General features: G+C 43.6%; 1 protein-coding gene across 4 annotated transcripts in view; it reads left to right on the top strand.

Annotated features, from left to right (window-relative positions):
* The window catches only part of ralgps2 (Ral GEF with PH domain and SH3 binding motif 2), a 149,997-nt gene that overhangs the window by 3,569 nt on the left and 135,058 nt on the right, over positions 1-11,370 (top strand). For 2 of the 4 annotated variants that reach the window (XM_045205487.1, XM_045205488.1), the window contains exon 2: positions 5,363-5,570. The exons of 1 other annotated variant lie outside the window; for it this stretch is intronic. The gene's annotated coding sequence lies outside the window, so the exon portion shown is untranslated. Of the gene's footprint in view, positions 1-5,362; positions 5,571-9,792; positions 9,883-11,370 lie in introns of all 4 variants that reach the window. One more of the 4 variants, XM_041839202.2, reaches the window with a different exon arrangement.

Raw genomic sequence — 11,370 nt, 5'->3', positions numbered from 1 at the left:
GCAAATGTCCTTTAGGCTGCACCATGTTAAATAGCCCACCTGCTAACGTGTTCACGGTATATATAAAAAATGAAGACGTTTGATTTCATTTCAAATTCGGTGCAGTTTAACAGTGTTCCACTCCCTGGGCAAGGAAAGAGCTCCTTTGTTGTGAGGCTGAGGTTTGGTCTCAGACATAAAGAATCAAAAGTTAGATTTTTATCAAAGTGAATAAGATGTTGGTTGTTTACAGAAGAAGTGATCCAGAGGTCCTATATCTTTTGAGTGGCAATCAGAATGGGCTTTAATATTCTCCTGTTTGTTTCTGCTCCCATTATCGAGTGCATCAAACTGAATGTCAAGATAGTTTGTTAACACAACAGAGTGAGCATCTGGCAGAAGGCTAATCCACAGTTACTGAGCTGCTGCCCGCAGGACTGTTTGCCAGCTGCCATGTTGTTTTTATCTGTAATTATAACAGTGTTGGTTTGACACAGGATTATTACTGCTCAAAGCTTTCTGTTCTGCTGGCCAGTGCTGGTCCCATGCAGAAGATGGCTGCTGCATAGTGTATACTGTACAGTATAGTCAGTGCAGACACATTGGTCACACTCAAAGATTTGATCAAGCTTAGTAAAGAACAGATCACCGGATTCTCTTTATCTTGCATCAGTGTCTCATCATTTAAACTGACTTGTTTGCTTAAATTGGCCTTTTTCCTGGTCTTTTATCTTTTTCTGATCACATTTCTGCACACTACTCGTGTGTGTGTGTGTGTGTGTACATCTGTGTGCAAGCATGCGTGGTGTGTGTGCTACAAGACGTGCGTCAGACTCAGATGTCATCGCCCTGGTCTGTTTCTGGGTTTTGTCCTTCCTCGGAGGGACTTTCTCAAGTACTTTGCGTGTCCTCCTGGTCCATGTGTGTCTGTGTCTCTGGGTTGGTATTTTAATTTAAGATGCAGGCTGGCTTGTCTATGATGGCTTTGGCCCAATCATCTCCTGTGACTAAATGGTGATAGTGATGATAAAGATTCAGCCAGCCAGGGAGATGAAGGTGGACTAGAGTCCATCCTGATCCTGTATTCTCTACCAGGCAGTGTGACTGACTATAGATGGGTTAGCTGACAACGTCACAAATGATGTACACGTTTCAATGGGGCAGAAGTCCATGAGTTGTTGTGACTCTGGATGGCCACATAGCCACAAACAGTAGTTTCATCTAGTTCTTGATAACATGTATTTTTTAAGGTGTTTTGACTGATTTCATGTCAGTGCTAATATGGCTAAAACCAACTGTGACTGTATTTGAGACAAGTGCTTATTGTCAACAATGTAAGCCAACCCTGTCTGTTTTGCCCGGTAGTTTTGTGCGCGTCGGTTTTGTTGCTAAATAACCAACCCGTCTATTGGCTGGGGAGGGGGCAGCCTTATGAGACTGATTAGACAGATTGCAGAGTAGGTATACAGCTGACTGACTGAAGACATTAGAGGCATCTTCATCCTACTCAGTCTTTTCCTTCTGGCCTGTGTCATTAAGGCTAACTAGACTCAATGTCCAACAGCAGATGGTTACTCTCGCTATCTCTCCGCCTTCGTCTCAGTCTGTCCATTCCTCTGACTGATGCAGCCTGTCTCTCCCGTTGCCCAAGTAACGTCTGGTGTCTGGTACAGACAGAACGGAGAACACACAGAGCACCTCTTCTGTTCTGATGATCCTACAATGTTCCATCATGTCACTTTAAACCCCCTCTTGGGTTTTGGACCATTCATATCAGTGAGAGACTGGGAGGTTGTGTGTGTGTGTCTGTGACTGGGTGTAGGTGTGTGTGATGAGAGGACGGTGTGTGTGTATGTGAGTTGTCTGATGGTGCTGGCAGCCTACTGAAGTGGGTGTCTATATTGATAATGCCTGACTGAATGAAGGAGGGTGTGTGCATGCGAATGTGTGGACCGGAATGTGTCACTGTGATAGTAGAAGTTTACGTCTGTATGTGTTCTGTGCCAATGCCCCGTGTTCAAGGGCCTCTTAGGGTCCTGTACCAATCTGTCTGCCAGCTTAGCTGTTGGGAAATTCACTCAGGAGAATGTCTGTATTGACTTTCACTTTCAGATACCACAGCAGAGACCCACTGTAGGGTGGGGACTAATCACGGTTTACATTGAGCAATGACAGACTAGTCTTTGAGCAAGTAGGATAGTCTGTCGGCTTTGGCGAAGTATCCTGGGCCCTATATCTTCCTTCCCACGTCAGCAAGACAAACGAGCTGATCGTGGACTACAGGAAACGGAAGGGTGAGCATGTCCCCATCCACATCGATGGAGCTGTAGTGGAGTTGATCAAGAGCTTCAAGTTCCTGTGTCCACATCATTAAGCAATTAACATAGTCCACACAGTTATGAAGAGTGCACGACAGCGCCTCTTCCTTCTTAGGAGGCGGAAAAGATTTGGCATGGGCCCTCAGATCCTCAAAAAGTTATACAGCTGCACCATTGAGAGCATCTTGACTGGCTTCATCACTGCTTGGTACGGCAACTGCAAGGCACCCGACCGCAAGGCGCTACAGAGTGTGGTGAGTACGGCCCAGTACATCACTGGGGCCGAGCTCCCTGCCATCCAGGACATCTATACCAGGCGGTGTCAGAGGAAAGCCCTACAAATTGTTAGACTCCAGCCTCCCAAGTCACATTATGTTCTCTCTCTGCTACCGCACGGCAAGCAGTACCAGTGCACCTACAGGACCCTGAATAGCGTCTACCTCCAAGCCATAAGACTGCTAAATAGCTCATCAAATGTCTACCTGCTGCTGCCTTATCTATCCTGTTGCCTAGTCACTTTAACCCTACCTATGTACATAATGTACAGTGTCTTCAGAAAGTATTCACATCCCTTGACTTATTACACATTGTGTTCTTATAGCCTGAATTTAAAATGGATGCAATTGAGCTTTTGTGTCACTGGCCTACACCTAATGTCAAAGTGGAATTATGTTTTTAGAAATGTTTACAAATTAATTAAAAATGAACCTGAAAGCTCTTGAGTAAAGTATTCAACCTCTTTGTTATAGCAAATTTGCTTAAGTCACATAAGGGGTTGCATGGATTCACTCTTTGTGCAATAATAGTGTTTAACATGATTATTTAATGACTCATGTCTGTACCCTGGCCCTAAAATGTATATTTTGGTCCTCCAGCCCCCGTGTCAAGTATATGTGTGTGTGTGTGTGTGTGTGTGTATATATATATATTTTTAAATATACCAGCTACTTTTTTTCTTGCCAGCCAAAATATTTTTGTTGCCATAATTGCATCAAAAAACACAACAAAAATGTTTTTAAATAAGATGACCATGCTTTGTAATGTTTCTAAAACAAGAAAATGTATGCACTCACTAACTGTAAGTCGCTCTGGATAAGAGCGTCTGCTAAATGACTAAACATGTAAATGTAATGTGGTATATTGATCAAATTAATTACATTTTGTGAGCCGAGTCTTTAAAACAAAATGTTCAGCTTCCTCTTTAAGGGTGGGAGGTTACCGTGTGTGTGAGAGATTGGGGCGTCTGACTGGGGCGTCTCATTCGCTATCGGTTGAAGCAGCAGACTCAAACTAACATTGAAAAACAGCAGAGCTTGTGAACAAAACAATGTAAATAGCTAAGAAACACGAGGACAAAGTCTCACTTTGTACACTTCTGAGTAAATTAGACCCAATTGTTATGCCTGTGCATGCGCCTCCAAAAATGTATCCATCAGCACTTCACTCATTGCACACAGCTCCCCTGCCATTCAGTGTTGCTGAAGGTGGGATATAGGATTTGTATTTCTTTGTACAATTAGCATCTATGAAACAAAACAGCAGAAATACTTGCCACTGCAGCATTTTTCTAACCCTAACTGTGCTCATACTTGACTTTTGACTATTGTTATTCACAAATGTAATGCTTGCTCTGTACAACCTTGCAAATTGACCACCCGCCAACAGGGCTGTTGAAATGGACATTCTTAACAGCCAATACATAAATTGACCCGTATTTGGTAGGAGTTCATTTTATGCCCTGTCTGTACCCCACACATACAATTATATGTAAGGTCCCTCAGTCGAGCAGTGAATTTCAAACACAGATTCAACCACTAAGACCAGGGAGGTTTCCAATGCCTCGCAAAGAAGGGCACCTAGTAGAGCAGAAATTGAAAATCCCTTTGAGCATGGTGAAGTTGTTAAATACACTTTGGATGGTGTATCGGTACACCCAGTCACTACAAAGATACAAGCATCCTTCCTAACTCAGTTGCCGGAGAAGAAAGAAACCGCTCAGGGATTTCACCATGAGGCCAATGGTGACTTTAAAACAGTTAGAGTTACATTGCTGTTATAGGAGAGAACTGAGGATGGATCAACAATGTAGTTACACCACAATACTAACCTAAATGACAGAGTAAAAAGGAAGCTTGTGCAGAATTTTAACGAAAGTATCCAAAACAGGCAACCAAATGAACTTTGTCCTGAATACAAAGCATTATGTTTGGGGCAAATCCAACACATCACTGAGTACCACTCTTCATATTTTCAAGCATGGTGGTGGCTGCATCATGTTATGGGTATGCTTGTCATCTGCAAGGACTAGGGAGTTTTTTAGGATGAAAAGAAACGGAATAGAGCCAAGCACAGAAAGTCTGCTTTCCAATACACACTGGGAGAAACATTTTCAGCAGGACAATAACTTAAAACACAAGGCCAAATATACACTGGAGTTGCTTACTAAGACGACATTGAATGTTCTTGAGTGGCCTAGTTACAGTTTTAACTTAAATCGGCTTGAAAATGGCTGTCTAGCAATGATCAACAACCAACTTGACAGCGTTGAAGAATTTTAAAAAGTGTGCAAATATTGTTCAATCCAGGTGTGCAACGCTCTAAGACTTAGCCAGAAACTCACCATTGTAATCGCTGCCAAAGGTGATTCTAACATGTATTGACTCAGCGGTGTGAATATTTTGAGAACAGCGTTTTCCCGCTAATTGCATTTTGGAACATTTGCACATATAGCCTACTGCAGTGTACGCATTCTGCGTTTATAATGTATAGAAATGAGCTAAATGTTCTGCTCGTATGAATTTGAAATCTATCGTCCCACAACTGTCCCATTGTCTGTTTAGAATATTTATTTCTGGCACAGAACGACAAGCTGACCAATAGATAATGTAGGCTAACTATGTGGGATAGGAGATTGACATAGGCTAGTGTGCTTTCTGTTAGTTACTCCTCTTGTTGGCTGAGGAAAAGTAAATGTGGACAGTTCTTCTAACATCTTCAATGTGTGCCTCGGAATTCGATAAGGACACGCGCCGTTGCATCCCTGACGTGTCGGTCTTCACTTGTAGGCCTACTTCGGAGCTGCGACGCCTGAGAAGAACCCGATCACATGACGTGCATTGGCTAATAAGAATTGAGATATCTGAGAGCGCCATGTGAGTGAGAGGTGCTTCGGAGCAGGGCGATTGGCAGCCGGGAGAAGGGAATTATAATGATTTTATATTCAGTCCAAAGGCATAATGGGGGCATTACTGCCGCTGGGAAATGTGAGGCCTGGTAAGTAAGCATTTCACTATTAGTCTACACAGCATGCAACAAATAACTATTTTATTTGTGTAGAAATTAAACTGGGTTTGAACATTTTTATTATTTTGCCCAAAGAAAACCAAACCAGGAATACTACTCCTGTGTCTTATCAGTAGGCACACTCTTGGCTTGCCCAGATTTCCATTTTAGAGCCTCTGCTTACCCTGTGAGTGACGTGCACCTTTTGAAGTGAACTGGTAGCCCTTTTCTCCAGATTTTCTTTGATGTACTACTCTACTCAGCCTCCCTGGCCTGTGTAGGAGGGGTGTAGGTCGCTTAAGCTGTTTTTAGTTGAACACACACATACAGTGGGGAAAAAAAGTGTTTAGTCAGCCACCAATTGTGCAAGTTCTCCCACTTAAAAAGATGAGAGAGGCCTGTAATTTTCATCATAGGTACACGTCAACTATGACAGACAAAATGAGGGAAAAAAATCCAGAAAATTACATTGTAGGATTTTTAATGAATTTATTTGCAAATCATGGTGGAAAATAAGTATTTGGTCAATAACAAAAGTTTCTCAATACTTTGTTATATACCCCTTGTTGGCAATGACACAGGTCAAACGTTTTCTGTAAGTCTTCACAAGGTTTTCACACACTGTTGCTGGTATTTTGGCCCAGTCCTCCATGCAGATCTCCTCTAGAGCAGTGATGTTTTGGGGCTGTCGCTGGGCAACACAGACTTTCAACTCCCTCCAAAGATTTTCTATGGGGTTGAGACCTGGAGACTGGCTAGGCCACTCCAGGACCTTGAAATGCTTCTTACGAAGCCACTCCTTCGTTGCCCGGGCGGTGTGTTTGGGATCATTGTCATGCTGAAAGACCCAGCCACGTTTCATCTTCAATGCCCTTGCTGATGGAAGGAGGTTTTCACTCAAAATCTCACGATACATGGCCCCATTCATTCTTTCCTTTACACGGATCAGTCGTCCTGGTCCCTTTGCAGAAAAACAGCCCCAAAGCATGATGTTTCCACCCCCATGCTTCACAGTAGGTATGGTGTTCTTTGGATGCAACTCAGCATTCTTTGTCCTCCAAACACGACGAGTTGAGTTTTTACCAAAAAGTTATATTTTGGTTTCATCTGACCATATGACATTCTCCCAATCCTCTTCTGGATCATCCAAATGCACTCTAGCAAACTTCAGACGGGCCTGGACATGTACTGGCTTCAGCAGGGGGACACGTCTGGCACTGCAGGATTTGAGTCCCTGGCGGCGTAGTGTGTTACTGATGGTAGGCTTTGTTACTTTGGTCCCAGCTCTCTGCAGGTCATTCACTAGGTCCCCCCGTGTGGTTCTGGGATTTTTGCTCACCGTTCTTGTGATCATTTTGACTCCACAGGGTGAGATCTTGCGTGGAGCCCCAGATCGAGGGAGATTATCAGTGGTCTTTTGTGTCTTCCATTTCCTAATAATTGCTCCCACAGTTGATTTCTTCAAACTAAGCTGCTTACCTATTGCAGATTCAGTCTTCCCAGCCTGGTGCAGGTCTACAATTTTGTTTCTGGTGTCCTTTGACAGCTCTTTGGTCTTGGCCATAGTGGAGTTTGGAGTGTGACTGTTTGAGGTTGTGGACAGGTGTCTTTTATACTGATAACAAGTTCAAACAGGTGCCATTTATACAGGTAACGAGTGGAGGACAGAGGAGCCTCTTAAAGAAGTTGTTACAGGTCTGTGAGAGCCAGAAATCTTGCTTGTTTGTAGGTGACCAAATACTTATTTTCCACCATAATTTGCAAATAAATTCATTAAAAATCCTACAATGTGATTTTCTGGATTTTTTTTCCTCAATTTGTCTGTCATAGTTGACGTGTACCTATGATGAAAATTACAGGCCTCTCTCATCTTTTTAAGTGGGAGAACTTGCACAATTGGTGGCTGACTAAATACTTTTTTTCCCCACTGTAGCTGGAGCTGACTTCCCCTCTGGTACCGCAACAAGCAGGCTACCCAGCCACCCCAGCAGGCTGCCATCCCTGAATCATACTGGTCTGGGAGTGGCTCAAACAACTACAAGGGGTGCACTCTGTCTTGCTCGCTCGCCTGTCCTTGTTGTTGCACCCCGCTCATGGCCTTCCCTCTCTTCCTCTCCCCCCTTCCCTCTCTTCCTCTCCCCCCTTCCCTCTCTTCCTCTCCCCCCTTCCCTCTCTTCCTCTCCCCCCTTCTCTCTCTTTCTCCCTCTCTCATGTAAACAGTTCACGGCTGTGTGTATCTTTGTCATGGTTGTTCTGAGATGGTGCTGCTGATATCTCAGCTTTTATCAGCCTCAATCACACAGACCCCATCCCCAGTCACCTTTCACACACAGTTTATTTTATTTATTTCACCTTTATTTAACCAGGTAAACCAGTTGAGAACAAGTTCTCATTTACAACTGCGACCTGGCCAAGATAAAGCAAAGCAGTGCGATAAAAACAACAACACAGAGTTACATATGGGGTAAAACAAAACAAAGTCAAAAATACAACAGAAATACATATAATATACAGTGTGTGCAAATTTAGCAAGTTATGGAGGTAAGGCAATAAAATAGGCTATAGTGCAAAATAATTACAATTAGTATTAACACTGGAATGATAGATGTGCAAGAGATGATGTGCAAATAGAGATAATGGGGTACAAATGAGCAAAATAAATAACAATATAGGGATGAGGTAGTTGGGCGGGCTAATTTCAGATGGGCTGTGTACAGGTGCAGTGATCGGTAAGGTGCTCTGACAACTGATGCTTAAAGTTAGTGAGGGAGATAAGTGTCTCCAGCTTCAGAGATTTTTGCAATTTGTTCCAGTCATTGGCAGCAGAGAACTGGAAGGAATTGCGGCCAAAGGAGGTGTTGGCTTTGGGGATGACCAGTGAGATATACCCGCTGGAGCGCAGACTACGGGTGGGTGTTGCTATGGTGACCAATGAGCTAAGATAAGGCGGGGATTTGCCTAGCAGTGATTTATAGATGGCCTGGAGCCAGTGGGTTTGGCGACGAATATGTAGTGAGGACCAGCCAACAAGAGCGTACAGGTCACAGTGGTGGGTATTATATGGGGCTTTGGAGACAAACGGATGGCACTGTGATAGACTACATCCAATTTGCTGAGTAGAGTGTTGGAGGCTATTTTGTAAATGACATCGCCGAAGTCAAGGATCGGTAGGATAGTCAGTTTTACGAGGGCATGTTTGGCAGCATGAGTGAAGGAGGCTTTGTTGCGAAATAGGAAACCGATTCTAGATTTAACTTTGGATTGGAGATTCTTAATGTGAGTCTGGAAGGAGAGTTTACAGTCTAACCAGACACCTAGATATTTGTAGTTGTCCACATACTCTAGGTCAGACCCGTCGAGAGTAGTGATTCTAGTCGGGTGGGCGGGTGCAAGCAGCGTTCGGTTGAAGAGCATGCATTTAGTTTTACCAGTGTTTAAGAGCAGTTGGAGGCTACTGAAGGAGTGTTGTATGGAATTGAAGCTCGTTTGGAGGTTTGTTAACACAGTGTCCAATGAAGGGCCAGATGTATACAAACACCCCAGGCACACCCCAGGCACTGTAAACTAACCCTTCAATGATTCACTGTGTCCATGAAATTTGGGAATAATACACGTATACTTGCAGTGTGGCGTGTGTTGGCTCTACGCTGACACAAAAAAAATATATTTGAGGATGAGCGTTTTAATGATAAATGACAAAGTTCATGAATGAAAATGTGTTCTGTCACACACACTGTGTGAAGACCTTTTCACTTTTAATTTTTTACTCAATTTATTTAGACACTTCTAGTTCACAGCTTTCTTTTGAGTGACTGATGATACATTCCTTTCTCACCACTCTGTATGGGGTGGGTTAGGTCTTAGGGGGGAGAGGGATGCGTAGAGGAGGGGAGTGAGGTCTGTGAGTGACCCTGGCACCTGAGGCATGCAGAAGACCAGCTATGAGGGGCTTGTTTAGTTTTCACATCATTGTCTGGATCCCTGGTAGAGCTGGGCGATATTAACAAAAATCTATATCGCAATAAATTGCCTGAAATTTATGCGATAACATTAAGCAGAACAACATCAATTGTCCCATTTAACAATCACCCATATTAGCAAACGTATTTCATTTTAAACTTCACATTTCTCTAGTATAGGCTACTTATTGTAATGAACGATATCATCAAAATGCCTGCGATAAGTGATAAGTATGGTCTGTGTCAATTTTCAGTTTATCATCCCAGCTCTAATCCTTGGGCTGGTTGGTATTTCACAAAGCAGGATCACAACGGAGATGGCCAGCTAAGTATCTGATCATCAGGTAAACATTCAGCAATACTTCTAAATCTTCTGGTTATGCTATTCTAAACCACAGTAAAACTGGCTTTACATTGAATTTGCACTGTGTGTGTGGTGTTAGCCCAGTTGTTCTGCCTGGGCTGCAGATCTTGTCCATCAGGGGCTCTCACAGTTTTAATGTGCCTAGTTCCATTCCCACAGACAGATCCACCATTCTACACTTCATGTCCTCTCCCCTATGTCTGTCTGTTTGGTATCTGTCCCTCATTTTACCTATCAAATGTGTTTGGGAGGTGGGGGGGGGATTATATTGCGTGTGTGTGTGTGTGCTGTCTGTCTGTAGATTATATCTTCACACCCCAAAGAGCACGCACACACACACAGTAGCGAGTTGGGAGGGGACCTGGCCATGATGTTGTAACATATTTTACATCCTGATAGGCACATGTCTAGCTAGGGACTCTCCAGGGACCTGTGACTCCACTGTCCACACAGAGGAGAACAACACTTTGTTCACACTCAAGACCAAGGGGTGGAAGTATAACAATCACTTTACTGGGCATTACTTACTCACTGCACTGACCTCAGCCTAGGCTCTGAAACACAGACGACAGCAAAAACCCACAGTGGGAGAAAAAAACACTTGGGAATGAAAACAGTTTAGCTTACTCCTGTATTGACACTTTAATCTCTCTCCTTCTAGAACCAATGAATGCCTTACCTTGGGTACTAACCACCCAGCCCTCTGTCACCCTGCAGTGATGGGACGTGTTGGGTGTCTGGTCCCCGTGGCTCGGCTCAGCCCTGCTGGCCTGTCTGAGTGAGCTGTTAGCTGGTTGTGTCATGGAAAGCTGTGAACTTGGTCCAGAGCCCTGAGAGAGGATAATCAGATAAAAGCTCAGCTCACGGTCTGCCCTATAGAGCCTAGCAGGACGCAGGCACGTGTACACACCACACTTGATTCTCTTCTCCCCTTTTGATATCCTCTCAGGTTAACTACAGGCCTGTGATTTTGAAGAAAAAATGTGCGGATTACAAAGACACTTACCTCGTCTCTCTCCCGTCCTCTGCTCCTTCCCAACCTTTCTCTCTCTACCTGTTGGGTATAGACAGGCAGTGAATGTTGATGGTGTGTCAGAAACTTGAGATGGCCTATGTATAACTGTGAGATTCCTTCTGAATGGCGCGAGACGAGAGATGGCAGACGTGTCTCTATCACAGACATGACAGCTGCGTGTGTGAGTGCTTCCACTACAACTGAGGCAGGCTTGGACATGCAGGGACATGCATATACTCATCCACTTTCTCAGAGAGGAAAGTTTTCTTGAAGTTTCTTTAGTTTCCTTTTTTAATTTTTAGGTGGTAGTTCAGCTTTAATACTGCAGATTGTAGCTTCCATCAATGTAATTGTCTGCATCAATTCCAATCTCCTATATATGTTTTCTAAATACAGTACCAGTCAAGTTTGGACACACCTACTCATTCAAGGGTTTTTCATTATGTTTACTAT

Source organism: Coregonus clupeaformis, chromosome 20 (genome assembly GCF_020615455.1).
Source record: "Coregonus clupeaformis isolate EN_2021a chromosome 20, ASM2061545v1, whole genome shotgun sequence".
NCBI lineage: Eukaryota > Metazoa > Chordata > Actinopteri > Salmoniformes > Salmonidae > Coregonus > Coregonus clupeaformis.
This window is presented reverse-complemented; position numbering and strand designations above follow the sequence as displayed.